This window comes from Cupressus sempervirens, chromosome 7, assembly GCF_028749045.1.
Source record: "Cupressus sempervirens isolate cs-2001-9-10 chromosome 7, ASM2874904v1, whole genome shotgun sequence".
In the NCBI taxonomy this organism is placed as follows: domain Eukaryota; kingdom Viridiplantae; phylum Streptophyta; class Pinopsida; order Cupressales; family Cupressaceae; genus Cupressus; species Cupressus sempervirens.
This window is the reverse complement of record NC_143124.1, coordinates 148,900,862-148,918,694: the sequence shown is the minus strand read 5'-3', so window position 1 is coordinate 148,918,694 and position 17,833 is coordinate 148,900,862. Positions and strand designations below refer to the sequence as shown.

Here is a 17,833-nt window from a genome sequence, read left to right as displayed (position 1 = left end):
AATAAATGTCCTTTTTTTTGTGGTGGAAATGTTTAGGTGGCATTCTTATAAGCCTACCCAACATTATTCACTTAGGACTTAGTATGAGTTTATTTTAGATTATTTTGGGTGTGTTAAAGGTTTCTAATTTTTGAAAATGTTTATGGGAAAAATCAAAAGGAAGAAAATGATGAATATTCCTAAAGCACCATGTGTAGGCATTCAAAATGTAACCGCCACAAGAAAGCTATGATGGATTTTTGGGAGTTACATTAGAAGATGAATATTCCTAAAGCACCATGTGTAGGCATTCAAAATGTAATCGCCACAAGAAAGCTATGATGGATTTTTGGGAGTTACATTAGAAGGTTTTTCAAAAAGAGAAAGAGTGCATATTGTAAGAGAGATTTTTGAAGAGAGATTTTTGGAGAGAGATTTTTTTTGGGAGAAAGTGAATAGAATGAAGTTCTTGAGTTTTCCTGTTACAGGAAAACCTAGTTGTAATGCAGATTTGAATGGGCAACATCTTCATGTGTTGACCCTCATTTTATTAAATTTCTATGCATTTGCTGAAATTTGCATTCATGCATGTGAAGCCTTAAGTCGTGCATTTGATTTTCTAAAGGTTCTAAAATCCCTCTGCATCACAATCAGGGTTTGGAAAAAGATAGATATATTTTAGAGAACTCGATCACCTGTTGGGAATCTATCAATTGGGTGAGGGATTCTCAATAAAAATCATGCATGATGTTAATATACTACGAGAAGGCTTGTGATAGAATTGAGTGGGTATTTATCTTCACGATGTTGGATGGATTAAGATTCCTTGAGCAATTTCAACATATAATCACAACTCCCCTGAATAATGCTAATGCTAGAGTTGATATTAATGGCTATTAATCTAATCCTACAATGCTTCCTAGGCCCATTAGGTAGGGATTCCCTCTAGCCCCTTCTCTATTGTCGTTGCAACATATGCTCTCTTCTACCTCTTAAGCGATGGTTTTATACGCTTGAAGGTGCAAGGAATTAAGTTTCCTAATGGATAGGACCTCGTTAATGTTCAATTTGCTGATGACACTGCTATATTCTTCTTCTTGACAGAGGATGCTAACCTTAAAAGGTTGATGAATAAATTGAATTTATTTTGTCTTGCCTTTGACAAGATCATCTCCATTTCTAAATCAATCCTTTTTGGATGGCATGACAATCTTGTGAAATATATTGATAGTGACAAACGAAGAAATTTAACAAAAAAAATTATGACATCCAAATTCACACAGCCCTCTCATTAAAACAAATATCTCCTCACAATTTTTTTTTATAGTTTACTATTTTGTATTTTTATTTATGTATTAATAATCTTCCAATATATTACCCAAAACATATTTTAATATTAATATAATAACAAGTGCACCTTGTTGAAATTGAAAAAGTACTCAAAACAAACACATATCGTCAGAAATAATCGTGCCCTCTCGCCACGAGCGTAGTTGCTATTTTGCCAAACCTTGGCCTGAACCCTAAACCCTTGTTTTGGATATCTAATCCAATTAAAAAACCGTGAGGTTAAAATCTACTCATGGTAGCAAGAAACGTTTTAAGAACTTATTAAAAAGCAGCACTGTTTTCATCTGGTCAGGAAGGGCGTTGACACGGATTGATGTTAATCTGATCTCACACGACCAGGTATAATTGGCCCTAATTCTGTTGACCCAAATTTTCTCCTAAAATTGTTTTTTCCCTCCGAAGCATTCGAGTGCCAAAATCTACGGTCTCTCTGCAAGTATGTTCAGAATTTGCCCTAAAGAATTATAGAGATGTTGGGTGTCATAAATAATCGAAAGGTAAGCTTTGGCTGATTTCGGTGAAAATGGCAGCACGGATACATATCCAATTTTAAAAATAAACTAAATAGTAATGACATAGATTTTGTCTCCTAGGATTTGTCCATTAGGGTTTGGATGAAAATTCTTTCAATTGACGTGAAAAATCCCGGCGCTAATTATTCTTTAAAAACAAATACGTTGGGTTTGGTGGACATTTTTCTCCAATTGAATTGACGATATTGTTTGTGCGTTGAATTGAAATTGCAGAGGCTTATTGCGGTTGGAATGTTGGTCTTTTTAATCGTATGAGGGGCTATCGTTTTTTAAAACCAAGTAAGACGTCATCATTGAGTTTATTCTTTAGTGGTAATGTAAATGTTTTTTTTCTGTGATTCCTTTTATTCCTTTTTACAGATTTTCAGAGGTACATATGTATAATAATTTGAATATCTAGAACTCCCCCAGCTTCTGTCATTTCTTCGTATTGCCAGAAATTACACACATTCATCTCAATATATTGTTGTACAAAGAAATAAGAAAACCAAATGCGGAAAAATAAATAAAGTTTGGTTTATTCTTTCTTGTAATTGATACTATCTGAGTATTAATGCCTAAATGAATTTATATGCAGAACAGAAGAATCTTAACATGAGATTTATCTTACTTTGAGAGATGTTGGGAAGCGTGGAAGGGAAGGTGTGGGCCATAGCCATTGTTGATTCATAACTAGTAAGATATCAGGAGTGAAAAGTATTTGTAGAGAAACTTGCCCAGTTCAATGCAAAAAATGAGTTATGATACGCATAGCGTCCAAACCAGCAAACATCTACCAAGGCAAAACCTGCCAGCAAAACACAAATTGACAAATTATCCATCAACAACATTGACAAAAATAAGATAACGGTAACATCTACCAGAAGGGCTGCTCGTTGAAGTAGCTGGCAGGGTAAGCACATTTGATATCGCCAGAAGTTGATCATGCTGATTGTCCGTACAAAAGCCAAATCCTATTATTAGATATTCAATCTTGCAAGCTTTATATAGAGAGTGAGTCTCAGAATCTGTAGCGCTGGCGTCTAGCTTGCTGATGAAAGCCTCCAAGATGGAGACCCTGGCATGAATCACAGTTTTGCTCAATCCATCATCCCCCAAATTCTCTTTGATGTATAAACACAAGGGATGCAGATGATGACCGGAAACACCACCACTGTAGGGTGAGACCCTAGGGGAATAGTCATGATGCATCTTGCAGAGTGTGCCAACTCTGAATGCAATGAGATAGCATGCAGAAATCTTTAGAGCATCACACAAATCAAACAAGCCAATAAAATAAGTATTTCCATCGTTTAAAGGAATGAGAGAGAACAAACACTAGGAATGATCAATTTTTCAGAAAAAAGAATCTGCCCAATGTAGAGACAAAATATATTCCCTAATCTTTAAAGAGATTGCTTATTTTAATAGAGAAAGGATATTGACCATTACCCACTTTTGCCAAACAGTCAGCCACCTATGCTTTGACCAATTATTTATGCTTCTTAACAAAATTTGAGAATTATTAGGCATCCCTTAATGATAGTAAAGGAAAACTCCTTCACCTTCCAGTTTCTTACAGCAGATAGCTACAACCATCTTGAGACCTTCATCATCACTAAAAATTCTGCATGATTGTTCAATTTTGCAATCCTGGAAAAAGGTTCCTCTTCAAAGAAAGAGGTCTGAAGGGGAGTGCACTGTTATGTTTTATGCCCAGAAATTAGATAAACAGCATAATAAAACTAAAAATAAAATGTACAGAAGACACAAAAGATTTATCTTGGAAAACCCTTCCACTGAAGGGAAAAACTCAGCCTCAGCAGCAAAATATCTCATTTATTGATGATAAAAAATGTACGAATACAAATCTCTTCACTTGATTGAATTACAATATACCAAGCAATCATATAAATAGATTGCATAAGACTCTTCATCTTACACACGAAGGTCTCTTTGAGTCCCAAACATAAGACCCTTCATATTTCCACATATTCAACATTTCACATTTCCATTTGCATGCCTCTCCGCATGACGTATGACACATGTCTTTTTGCATAATATTAACTTAAATTTAATCACAAATATTTCTTTCAGCTGAAGGTGATCATAACAGTCATAACAAACATATTTCCATTTAAAAGAGCACTCCCTCTTAGCAAGAGAGAGATCTTTAGAAGGGCAAACACACATAGCTGCAACCAAAGATGATAAATTCACATCACATAAAACATGTTATCTCAGCATAACATAATTCACCATAGTTACCTCACAAGAACATAAAATGAAGTCACACATATGACTTCCATGATGCCTACTAGGCTTTTACCTCAAAACTTCTTTTGGAGAAGAATACATTTCCACCATGCCTACTTGCAGAGGGTGGTCCACCATACCTTCTCGCAGAGGGTGGAACGAAGGCGTTCACCTCAAACTTCTCCGAGAGAACTACTTGCAGAGGGTGGTCCACCATACCTACTCGTAGAGTGTGGAATGAGGGCTTTCACCTCAAACTTCTCCCAGAGAAGAATATAATAATCATTGAGATTTTCTCTTAACAGACTCCCTCTCAACAAGGACAACTTTAAGCACCATAAAAGGAAGTTAATTCCTAGTGATTTACTGACACACAAGCTTTGAAAAGGGTTAGACATCTCCCTCTGCTCTGAAGCTGAATAGTCTCTCTTTAAGCATGATCTTCCTCTTTTTAATGAAGATAATGTGCCACCAATTTAGTATCAAAACTGCAAACAATGTTGCAAAATCTCTTACTATCCCATTGCTCCCAACAACTAAAAGAGATTTATAAAGACTCATAAGATCCACTTATCATAGAGATCAAAGCAAAGATATACTTTGTTTTATAAAGATTTGCAACATCAAGTTAGTTTAAGATTGCAACTAGCATTCTCATGTTCATTAATCTCCTATAATCTTGATGCTTTCTATAATTAAAATAGAGATCAATGCTCTATATTATTTCTAGTGATATAACAAAAATTCAAGATCTATACACAAAGAAATAAACATAGATTACTTATCTCCTTTGAATTTGTCCAATTTTCTTCATTGTCGACAACAACCTCTTGCTATGGATACTTTTTCAATTGGACATGTACAACTTGCCATTTAAGGCACACCCGACCTATGTTCAATCAACTTAATCCAGAGACGTCAATCACCTTGAATCTAAAAAATGAACTTCTGACTTCAAACGATGATCACTTTTATATATTTCCAAGTCGTGGTTGGTAATTGCACTAGCAGGTATCAAATTCATCACATGCACCGTTGATAGTTGCATGAAAGTCTTAGATTATTTGACATTGTTTTGATTTCTCCTGAATCCTTAACCCAAGAAGGAGGCTCATATGCTCCTAACAAAAATGAATCCATCAAGGTTCTTACCATACAATTTAGTGCCTTGATTAGAGCGGTGCATAGCTTTCTGCAATACTTGTTGGAGGTGTTCATCCTTAAGCTCAACAAACCATCGACATGAGCCTTATTAATATTGGGAAAATCATGGACAGCTTGTATGACACATTGAATCGATCCTCATTATTGAGATAATCCTCTACATTCATAAAATCCTCTCATTCGAGCTGAAATTCAGCAACTGGAGTAGCATCACGATGAGGATGATTCTCAAAACTTATCCTTCTCAATATAATGGTGCTCCCATTTGTGGTCATCTCCGAGTGTTCACCCTGCAATGCAATGCCCTACTGCCACCATTGTGAGCTTCTCTTCCATTCCAGATGACTACGAGAGCTATCAAGCCCAAAAGTAGATATACAGATGGGGCCTTCATTCTATGCAAATTTCTCTTTGCTTTTGTCTATCTTTGGTACCCCAAAATGTGTAGTTCTTTGAGTTATTTCAAGGAATGGTTTCAGAGGAGTTGTGATTAATTAAAGAGGGTCTGTATGCATGATTTATCCGTTGACGAGAGATAGATGAGTGTGCTATTGAATCTCAGATGTTGCTGCAAGATCTTCTTTCCTTAGCTTCAAGTGGTAAAAGGAGGAATTCCCTAGTTATAAAAAAAAAAAAAAAAAAACGATGATTTTATGTCATATGATGATAGGCACAACAAGACGAGCAAAAGAGGAAAGAAAAAGATGCACGACTGTAGCTGAGAGAACGAGAAAAATTACACGTTGATAGCACCTACGAACAAAATGAGAATAAACAGAAGATTCGAGAATGCACAGTTGTGAATATTCATAATGGCATAGAAAAGAGAGGCCACCTCAATACAAAGACTTCTCAATGCATTTACACCAGAGACGATGATGCTTGACGACCAACATCAAGAGAAACAAAAAGTTTTTCGACAAGAATCAATCAGCCATCTAACATTGAACCTTCTGATAATTGAAAAAATCAACCCGTCAAATAGAAACCGACTTTGCTCAAAGTCCAATCAACATAAGATTGAGTGGGTGGCACGATTGAGACATCGCAATATATACACACACACACACACACACACACACACATATACCATGGGTTGAAAGATCCACACCGATTCTATTATTTGGGGTTTATTATGGTTTTTTAGCAACATTGCCAATTGGTCCGACCCAGATGTATTTTATTTGATCAATGTTAATTCAAAACAAAGGCATTGACAACAAAAAAATTGTTCCTGTAGGGAATTTGATTTAGTGGTTCTTTTGTGGCACAACTGGTGGTCTTCTCATCCATATACGTAGCACCTATTTATGCGAGTATTTGGAAACCCCATTTGATGACAATCATGCTTGTTCCTGTTCTATTTTTTCGTGTTTATCAAAGAGCTTTGATTCAGAGATACCCTTGGCTTCAAAATCCGACATGTCTCAATCGTGCCACCCACTCAATCTTATGTTGATTGGCCTTTGGGCAAAGTCGGTTTTTATTTGGCAGCTTGATTTTTTCAATTATCAGACGGTTTGATGTTGGATGGCTGATTGATTCTTGTTGAAAAGCTTTTTGTTTCTCTTGATCTTGGTCGTCAAGCATCATTGTCTCATAAGATTGAGTGGGTGGCATGATTGAGACATTGCAAGATATATATATATATATATATATATAAAATGAAAATCACATGCTGAGACACATAAGCAAATGAATAACTTTTGAAAAAGACGAAGAGCTAAACACAAAAGCAAAAATCCCAATTCATTGCTGATATCTAACCTAGCTTTGATACCATGTTAAGTTTTATGCCCAAAAATTAGATATACAGCATAAGAAAACTAAAAATAAAATGTACAGAAGACACAAAAGATTTATCCTGGGAAAACCCCTCCACTTGAAGGGAAAAACCCAGCCACACCAGCAAAATATCTCTTTTATTAATGATAAAAAATGTATGAGTACAAGGCCTTTTCACTTGATTGAATTACAATATACCAAGCAATCATATAAATAGATTGCATAAGACTCTTCATCTTACACACAAAGGTCTCTTTGAGTTCCGAAAGTAAGACCCTTAATATTTCCACATATTCAACATTTCACATTTCCATTTGTATGCCTCTTTGCATGATGTATGACACATCTTTCCGCATAATATAAACTTAAATGTAATCACAAATATCTCTTTTAGCTGAAGGTGACCATAATGGTCATAAAAACATATTTCCATTTTAAAATAGCAGAGATAAAGATCTCTATCGCAGCTACAATCTTCAACATGCACCACCAATTCAGCGGCAGCTGAGCATGGGTTGTTTCCTGGGTTGCGTCTTGCAGTGCCACTGAAATGGTTACCAAGAGGCAGCTTGATGGTGGAAAAGTTAATTGATTATGTCATTTAATTGGAGAGGAAGCAGTTCTTTAATCAATATTAGCTGAGCTTAATTACTGAAATGAATAATGGTTAGAGCCAGAGGTCTCCCACTATAAAATTAACCTTAATCTGAACATTTGTGGGAAGAAAACATGGTTACAGATGTAGGGTAATGGGTGCAGGTATTGGGATGGGGATGCCAGTGAAATTAAGGTTACATGAATAAATGAATAGAAGTAGAGGTATGTCATTTGTAATTGTAGTCACCAAAATTGTGAGCGTGGGGATGGGGATTTCATATACTGGAGCTTCGGGTAACTAGAATACATTGTTGTTGAAATGAAGATTTATTTTTGCAAGAAGTAGTAGCAGTTTCGCTATAAACATTTAATTCGAAGAGTACTATGTTTTGATCAGTATTCTCTTTTATATTTCTATCAATTCATAAAGAAAATCATTACAATTTCACACTGATTTTTATCAAGCCCTACAACCTTAAAATCCCGCTCTGCGTGTGCCATTTCCCTGTGTCAACAGACAGCAAAAACCAACTTTTGAAACAAAACTTAAAATCCCGCTCTGCATGTGCCATTTCCCTGTGTCAACAGACAGCAAAAACGAACTTTTGAAACAAAATGCCGAGTGTTTATAAACCAAATCCTGGACAATTCTTTGGCATGTCAGCCCCCATATTGCGAAATATATTAGCAATTTTTGTTTTACCCCCCACTACATAACCAGAGACTATCAAAGGGGGATATACAAAACTGCCATTCAAAATGGGCAACTTTTACAGTAACAGAACCGAGACGAACAATTGATATTATACCATTAAAACTACATTTACCTATGACAGAAAGAAACTATACAGAACATTGAACAAGCCCTATTTTTTCTCCTTTGCTGGCTTGACTGGGCTGTCACCTTGGAAATCCCAGCTTCAAACTTTGGTGCCTTTTGATGTGAGTTTTGTTTGACTACAACATGCAGAATCAAATAGCCAATATTTCGAGATGAAACATCATTTACTCAATCCTCTCTTAATATAAGGTCATCTCTCATGCTAAGCTGCAAAGTACGATAACAAAATGACTTCAAGGTTCTCTTTAATAATTTAATTGCAGGAACTTGCTCTTTGAAATAATGTGATTTGCCGGTAATCACATAGGATACATACATCATTCATTCAATGGTTATCAACTCTTGCGCTTGTAAAGACTTAGCTTCACAATGTGCAATGACAATATATTTGGTTTTCCAATCTCCACTTGAACTTAAACTTAAAGTTCTACTTATAACTAAGAATGAAATTAAGCATGGATGACTTGGACTTTACAAAATGCAATCTCGGCAGCAACTCCACCCATCTTGTCTAGGCTTCTAAGGAACACTCAAATGGTTTTCAAATTGATATCTCCTCCCCAATCACATCCAATGGTTGCAAACTAAAATATTAACAACAATTGAAGTTAAGTGCATTAAATCACTGGCTTACCACACAAGACAATCCTACCATCAGCAAGAGGCTAGATAACTTTCATCCAACTAACTACTTGAACATGGAAATAACTCTAATCCAAGCCAAAGATTAAGGAAACCATGCAACTCCCCAAAGCAATATTAAGTAATCTACCATGAAGAACCAAAAATGAGTTATCCCTTACGTTGATAGCAATCAGAGCAACAATTTGATCAATTCTCTTCCTTAGCTATGAACAACTTCTAGCGTAGCTCTCTTGCTTCTATTCTCCTCTTCGAATGATTCTAACTTTCTTAACCCCTCACAAATGAGAAGGCCTTCGCCTTTTATAGTAGTCCCAATTACAATGAAGCCCCAAAAGCAATTAAAGGTCAAGGGCCGAGCTTCATCCCTACAAACCCTAATTAGGTTGCCAAATCTACAACCAATTATAAGAGGGTTGCTGGTGCTTAGAGGTAGGGAAGTTTGCTGCCAAACAAGATGTAATTTGCTGCCCAATTATGAGGAATTTTGCTGCCTAAACCTAAGACTTTCGCTCCGTTATTCTGACAAATTTTCTGCCTTCTAGAGCAGAGAAGGATGGTGTAGATTTAATGTTCAAATGATTTGAGGAGGCCTCCCTATATAGGTGATTTTCTAAGTCCTAAAAGTTGCATCTTTTAGAGGGCCGACCTGGCTATTTGGGCACAAAAAAACAAATATTCAACCCCTTCCTAGTGCCAACTTGCCTTGGTTTTTCTTAGTTTCGAAATGGCTTGCAATCTAGGGCGCAAATCATGAAGTTTTGGTTCCACCTGCTCTTGGGCAGTGCTTTCAATCAAAAGCTTAGAATTGCCTCCATTCAATTTGATCTGCAAAGCAATTAGTCTGGCTCCTCTTAGTTTTGGAATAAAAATGCAGTTAGAGACTGAATTTGGGATGGTTTAGGAGGTTGGAAATTGTGGGAGTTTGGGAAAAATTGTCCAAGGAGGGTCAGATTTTGACCCTTCTTGGGCAATCCTTATCAAATGGAACTTCAATCTACCTGTCTAGACTTCACCAATCAGAACTCAAAACAAATCCACATATAATATTTGGGGCAAAAAATGCAATCAATACTGAGCTTAGAACCAATTTGCATGTCAGATTTCTTGGAGTTTTGTGGATTAATTCTCAAAACAGGTTGGATTCTGACCTATCTTGGGCAATCCAGCCCTCTTGAAATTTCAAAGTCATCAAACCCCTCAAAACGCTTCATTTTCTAAGTCACTTTTACCAAATTTTACCAAGACTAAGGTAGATTTCTTGAAACCTTCATTTCTTCCGTTAGGCCTGCATTAAATGCTACTGGCACCTTAGATAATCTGTGCACCATCTGATTGCCTCCTCTTAACACGTGTAATTCTGAACTCTTTAAAGTTTTTAAAAATTTGTAAATTTATTTAACGTGTTTATTAATGTTCCAGCCAAGAGCTTCTCCTTTAATTACTGCATTGACAATAATCAGTGAATCACCTTCCAAATGCAACTGTTCTACTGATAATTTCCTTGCTGTGTAATAGTGTATACAGCCAATGCCGCATGCACCTCAGCTTTGTTGTTTGTTCCTTCCTGAAGTTTTTTGGGTCCAATTGCCACTATACTCCTGAGCTGTTCCTTTTCACAAACCCCACTCCAGATGGCTCTGGATTGCCTTTTGAGGCTCCATCGAAGTTCACTTTTATCCATCCCTCTTCTCGTTTGGCCCATTTCAGAGACTGGATTAACCCAGCAAGGCGTGTTAACAGGCAAGAGAACTATTTTAATTCATGACAGATATGTTGAAACACAACTACCTTCAGTATAATATACCCGAACATTCCATTGCACTTAGAGAATCTTGTCTCATCGTGATGTGGGCTGCTGTAATTATTCTATTCAGCGGGCAATTAATCTTGTGGGACTTGAATGTAAGTCATTATCATGGTATTAGCCTCATTTTTTGTGCTAGACCATTTCCTGTGGCAAAATTTCAAGCAAATAGTTGTTTTTATCAGATGCCATATTATTTTTTGCTGATCAGAATATCAGAAGGACTACACTGTGGCAGTTACAACATGTAAATCTTTAACAGATTCTAAGATACCTTAGAGAAAAGAAAGTGAAAAATACTTATTCCAGGCTTCTCTGCCAAATTAAATATCTAAGAAGCATGAGTTATAAGAGATGATATGAATACTTTTTATGGAGATCACTGTTATCTTCACTGCCCTTCTACAAGCACCTTGTTCAAAGTGCTTCCCAAGTTGGCTTTAGTCTATAATGTTACTTGAAGTTTCTACAACTTGGGAATGGAGGGATGCACCAGTGGGATGTTTAGAAAGTTTTAGGAGGATCTCGGGACATAAGTGTTTAGTTACTCTGAACTTTGAATGGTACACTACTAATGCTTTATAGGCTGACTGAAACCAGTTCTTTATCGTCTAAAAAGTAACATGTACTTGGGAAGTAGTTTACAATCCAAGTTATTGAGCAAAATCCTAAAGTACCTATCGTACACAGAAGCAACAGATTTTTGTTGATTTTGGAGGATGCTGCAAATGTATTTGCACTGCCATGTTTTTGATATGTGTGTTGTAAATAGCAGCAACCTCTAATTTATAATGAGCAAAGCCTAAGAAAAGACACATCCCTTCATTGGACATGTCTATTTGATAATTAGATACTAATATAGTAACAAATAATAATATCTCACATAATAATATTTTATATTCGATAATTAGATATTAATATAGTAACAAATAATAATATCTCACATAATAATCTATATATATATATATGTATATCTGCACTTTAGTCTCATAGTTTATCCAATTGAAGCTACCAAACATCAACACTCCCTCTTAGCGAGGGAGGATGAGCACAAGACATATATTACATCATTCGTAATATTTGGAATGCCAAATTTTGAGGATATCTTTGATCAGAAGATATCCACCATTTTGATATCACATTTGATATCATGAGCATTGGTTGTCTTCCAGAATATCAACACATGATATTCACCAAAAATGTAATGTCCTCTTTTTGGGACATTAGAGGATTTTCAGATATACCCTTTTAATATTAATTTTTTTTTATGAGAGTTGGAGTAAAATGGAGCAATTTAATATTATAAGGGGGGGTTGTAATGTTCCTGATCCACTATCTGTGCATTTGAGAAGCCTAATTGAATGCCTGTTGAGTTTCTGCCCTAGCAATATGAAAATAGCAGATTTGAATGGCCACCGTATGGTGTAGCTAGGTGAAATTACAAAGTTGTACGGTAATGCTTTGATGCTGTACAGTTTAGTCAAGAGTCTGTACCATAGTGAATATGTATGCTGAGGGAAGAATCAATGTTGAATTAAATATCCAAATGCAAATGCACATAGATAATATAGAGAAGGTATGCCAAACATGAAATAGTACTTATGTCACCATGAATTATAAATTGAATTTGTAGACAAAGGTGGTGCTCGAACTTGCCAAAGTTGAGCTAAGTAATACACCAACGGAATAGGGTGAGGGCTACATCCCACTGAAATTGGAGAAGCCAAGTAGGGAAGATCTTTCACTTCTGAAATGGCGAACAATATAGAACTCCAACAGGAATTCGCAGAACAGAGAAATAATCCAAATCGCATCCTAAAACAACTTACAAGAAGGCCTTATAAAGGGCTTTGAGGAAACTTCCCGAAGGATTACAAAAAAGCCGACAAGCCAATGAGTTAATATAAAATAAAATAAAGAGCGGCCCCTTTATTAATTAAATCAATTAATTAAATAAGCTCTTGTGATATTATAGGACCATTTAATTAATTAACCTAAATAAATATTTTATTAAAAATTGGGGACATTACAGGGGGCTAAAGGTCAAGGAGGAATAAGATGAAAAGCTAGAGGTAAGTTGAAGAGTCATAGGGGAATAAGACGAAAGCCAAAGGGGAGTCAAAGAGTCTCAGTTCGTGTATTAAAAAGGGAAAGAGGCTCATTTGATGCTTGATTTATTATTCAGATTTCACTTTCTCTCTTGAGAGAGTATTTGGAAAGCTTCAGCATTCAGCTAGTATGAGGATGTAGCCCCTGATGGCGGCAGACAATGGAGCAAACCCATTGTCCTTGGAGACGTCACATCAGGTGTGTTGTATGTGCTTACAGGTTCTTTTCTTAAGTTTTCCAATCTAACTGTAAAGCTGTATTTAGGATTGGATTTTTGAACGTTGGTTATTGTATTGCTGTTGTATAATGCAATAACATGTTTGAAGGAATTTAATGAGAGTTTACTTGTTTAATTCTGTTCGTATGTAATGTATATTCATATGCTGGTATTCTGAATGTTATTTTGGGTAAGAATGAGTAAATATCTGTTAGGGATATTTCAGTGGTATCAGAGTTGGTTTTTCCTGCTAGCTTGAATGGGTTATGCATAACAAACATTTACAAAAATTTAGGAATTGATTCATATTTCTAAAGAAGCAGTGAATTTTTTTGTCAGCAAAGGTTGAGAAAATTTGTTTGTGCAAAGAAAATTGATGGTATGGTATTCTTGGAAGATATAGTTCCGGGGAATTAAAGATGCCTATTTGTCATATTCTTAACATGCAGGGATATTTCAAGTAAGGCAAGCATCTTGTATTTTCAACCAGAGTAAATCGGCCATTCTAGCAGGTATTGCAGAATCTAAGAAAGAACACCTCTTTGAACATGAGTTAGGAGAGAATAAAAAATGGGATTTCTAGTTCTACAGGAAAAGATTTTGTGGAGCTTCCAAAGTCGAGTCAAGTGGAAAAGTTGAATGATTTTCAGACTGACTTGCTCAGAGTGGAGGATTAAAATGTAGGAGTAGATTTAGACAAGAGAACCAAAGATATAAGTCGCATTCATTCACAAATAGATCTAGTGGAGTTTTTTTTAACTCACTTAAGAGGAGAACATGGGGATTTTCTTAGTTCTAGCACCGTTCTTCCATAAATGCAATTAAGAAATTTCTCAAATCATTTACGGTAGTTTTGAGCGCAAGTGCACTGGTTTGATATTCTCTTACACTTCAAGTTTCGACTATATCTGAGGAAGTAAATTATTGGAGTCAATACATTATTTACGGTAGGGTCAGAAGAAGAAAAATAAGACAACAGGCATTACCCTATAGGTTCGATTTGCATTTATATGATTGTCGTTTAACCAAGGGTTGATATCGGGATACAAGAGGAAGACATTCAGGTAGTTGCGACGGCCTTTCTATAGGAAGCATTGGTAGTATGGGGAAGTTCGAGTCTCTCAAAGACTGATTGGAATAACTAGGCCTTTTCACGGGATTGACTATCACAGCAACTAAGGCCTGACGTTGCCGAGGGATGATTGAAGGTTTGCACATCGCCCATTTCTATCTATCAACAGAGATTAGCATCTATTAGGTTTAACATTGAAGTCTGACTGTCAAAGCAGTGTGGGAAATATTGTTTGAATATATTTCCGTAACTCGGGTTTTGCAATTCTCTTGAATATTGACATACCAACATTTAAAAGCTTGCAAACAAATAAATCCAATATGTGGAGCCGATACAAATTATAAAGAGTTATTGTGCCCAGCTGTTTGGACGGAGTGGTGAATAATCGACAAGTTTTAAAAAAGAGCCACGATTCACTTTTTCAAGCAGTTATTTGCCGCGTGGGGGTCTATAGGAGTGGGAAAGTAACCGATAAGAAACTTGTCAATAGATGTTGGTTGAGGTGCTCTATAGAATGACAAGTCTCAAAGTTAAAACACATAATCAGGCATAGGGAATGCATATCACGACTCCCACTTTAAAATTGACGGATAATAAATTTTAAGGCAGACTTTGTTAGAGGATTGGAATTACATGGTGGGAAGAGGCTATAGGGTGTTGCTGTGAATGCAACGAACTCCATAGACGTGTTAGTAAGGACTTTCTGTTTAGTTACAGGTCAGGTGTAACCGTAGGTTTGGTGTCCCAAATTGCAAGACACGTGATGTGTGATTAAGGTTAGTGACTTTGTCTTGCACATTGGGAACTTGATGGCGATCTTGCTGTGAAAACAAGAACTATTGGCACATTTGGGTATTTGACATCGAAATATTGCCCAAAACAGTCAAAATATTGAGAAAGTGATTGGGTGGGCTTGGAATCATTATCTATCCAGCTATAGCACAACACCTGCAGTAAGTGGTGAAAGTCTTTGTCTTCCTCAGGAGAGTCTAGAAATTGCTCTCTCAAAGCTAAAGCGGAGGAGTTTTATATTTGAAAAAACCAAGCTTGCCTATATTGGGCTCTATCTGGAGTTCAAAAAGGACAAAACATTCTACAATACTTTATGGTACCAAAACCAAAGTAACGAGAATCGGAATTGTATCGGAATCGGCATGGCCGAATCGAATCGTGAATCGGGGGTGAATCGCCAGTGAATCGGCGATGAATCGGCAAATTTGAAAAAACCCTTTAAATGTAGAGATTTTAACAATTTAAGACTTATTTCATGCACCCTTTATTGAATATAACTTAAACACACTATAACATCATCAAATAGAAGTTGAAACTTAACATATATAAACATGGAAGTTTGTGTTTACCACATGGGGTAAAGAGTTTTTATAAGACAGCTTCACATCCAACACCTACTCCAAGTGCTTCAAAGCATATCACCCCTCTCGAAAGGCTTGCTCTATTGTTCTCTCCACCACAGACACTCCATGCCTACAACAGCTTTAGGTCTCATCAACTAGCGAGACTTCCCACGACTGATAACTGCAGCGACTGGGGGTCTAGGGGGCAACGCCCCTAGCGGGGTCGAGGGGCAGCGCCCCCGTCGCCAAAACCAAATTTGCACTCTGAAACCCACACAAAACTATATGGAACACGGTGTTTTTGTGATTTTCTTTTGATCCCACACTCTTTCTGGGAACCGCTAATGTTTTACTACCTGATTATGTCTTTCCCTTCCCTTGGGCATCATCCGTTATTCATTCTAAACATTTTTTATTTGTCGTCGTCTTTTTTTTTTATTTTTATTTTTTTATTTATTTTAATAACCTATGGTTCTTCTTTTCTCTTCTCCTCTCTTCTAGTCATGCTTAACAATTAGAAGGCCCTTTAGGGTTATAACAAAGAGGAAAGGTAAAAAAGAAAGCAAAAAACATAAGTGATTTTTTTATTATTTCCAACTAAACATGCATGCTGTTGCCAGCCGATTTTTGGCGATTTCTAATGGCGATTCAGGCGATTTTTTGAGTGAATCGCCGATAGATGCGATTCAGGCGATTCACCCGATGAAATCGCCGATCACGATTTCCGACTCCAAAAAAATCGGGGTGCATGAATCTGATCGCTGAATCGGCGATTCATGTGATTTCAGCGCGATTCTCGTTACTCTGACCAAAACTATTCAGTCAAAAAATCAAGTGAATATTGTTCCAATCGGGTACATGTGTTCATAAACAAGAATATAATTCGCTCCAACGTAATACGATACAATTGAAGAAATTATAACATTTGTAGTTACCTAGTCATATGTAGCCACGAGAGATTAAAAAGAGTCAAGTAAATTGTTCACACAACACTAAAAGTGGCCTCGAAAGGGAATATTTGAAAGTTCCCTTTTAGTTTTGGGGATTCATCGCATGTTGGGACAGACACCCTATATGTGTGTCTCTGCAGGCACCAGTTTAGAAGCAAGATTGTTTGACATTTTTCATTCAGAAGTTTTGCACCTCACCTATAGCAGAAAGTTCTTCAGTTCTTGTTAGCGTTTAGTATTTGTGGGGGTTTGCCAAAGCCATCATTACAGTTGGGTGATATTCAATTTGGAAGGATTGATGAATTTCGAAAGATTGCTGAAGACATATTCCTCAAGATTTATTAAAGCTGATCACAGTCCTTTTCTAAGATGTTTACAAAGAAGTGTTATTTTTTGTAATCTGGATTAGATAACTACCCCAACTTTGGATATATTTAGTATTCAAAATCCATGAAGTCATTCTGGGTGATTAGTGAGTGTTGGGATTCATAAATATCATTGTGATTCTAAGTTTATTAGATAACATTGTGGAGTTTAGATTCGAGAAAATGGAAAATCTAAAAAGAAGTGTTTTTTTAGAGGAATTCAACAATACATTCAACAATCCTTCGTGAAGAAACTTGTAGAAAGAAAAGCCATTGGGTCGGCTATACGTACTTGGGTTGCAATTAGAATGAAAGAAGTCTCCAATGATGTTCTCTCCAAATTGGAATAGAAGAAGCTTATTTAACCAAGGTGGAGCAGGCAGATTACAAACTATTAAATTGGACCTTACAACCTGCGATGGTGACCTTGGTCCAGCCCAGGTTGATGGAGCATCTAGATAAACAAGTTAACCTTGTGGTTGCTTCTTGCCTCAATGAGATTATGCGAATAACATCTCCTATAACAGCTTACAATGATGTGGTAATGACAAAAGTTTTGAAGTTGATAGCAAAGAACTCGAAGGGCTCACAAGTTAAAGGGATTCCTATGAGGCAGGTACAAATTTGCTCAACCCGTGAGACTAATGGTACACCCAATCCAGTTTGTGGGAACCGTAATGACGAAGAGGAGGCTAAAGAAATTCAGACCAACACAAGGAAAAATGTAGATAAGAGGATTTCAGCTGTAGATGATGTTACGCAGGGTGTAAGTTTCTATGTTGCTGAATGAGAGGTAACCATTGACGAGTAGGTTGATGAAGTCGGTTGCACA

At 36.6% G+C, this 17,833-nt stretch overlaps 1 protein-coding gene across 11 annotated transcripts in view; it reads left to right on the top strand.

The window, feature by feature from the left end:
• Window positions 1-1,414: 1,414 nt before the first annotated feature.
• Window positions 1,415-17,833, top strand: part of LOC149545962 (Galactose oxidase/kelch repeat superfamily protein) — a 136,912-nt gene continuing 120,493 nt past the window's right edge. For 4 of the 11 annotated variants that reach the window (XM_089790902.1, XM_089790908.1, XM_089790907.1 and 1 more), the window contains exons 1-2: window positions 1,439-1,826; window positions 2,076-2,141. The gene's annotated coding sequence lies outside the window, so the exon portion shown is untranslated. Of the gene's footprint in view, window positions 1,827-2,075; window positions 2,142-2,439; window positions 6,341-17,833 lie in introns of those variants that run through there. The other 7 variants (XM_089790910.1, XM_089790905.1, XM_089790906.1 and 4 more) reach the window with 4 other exon arrangements.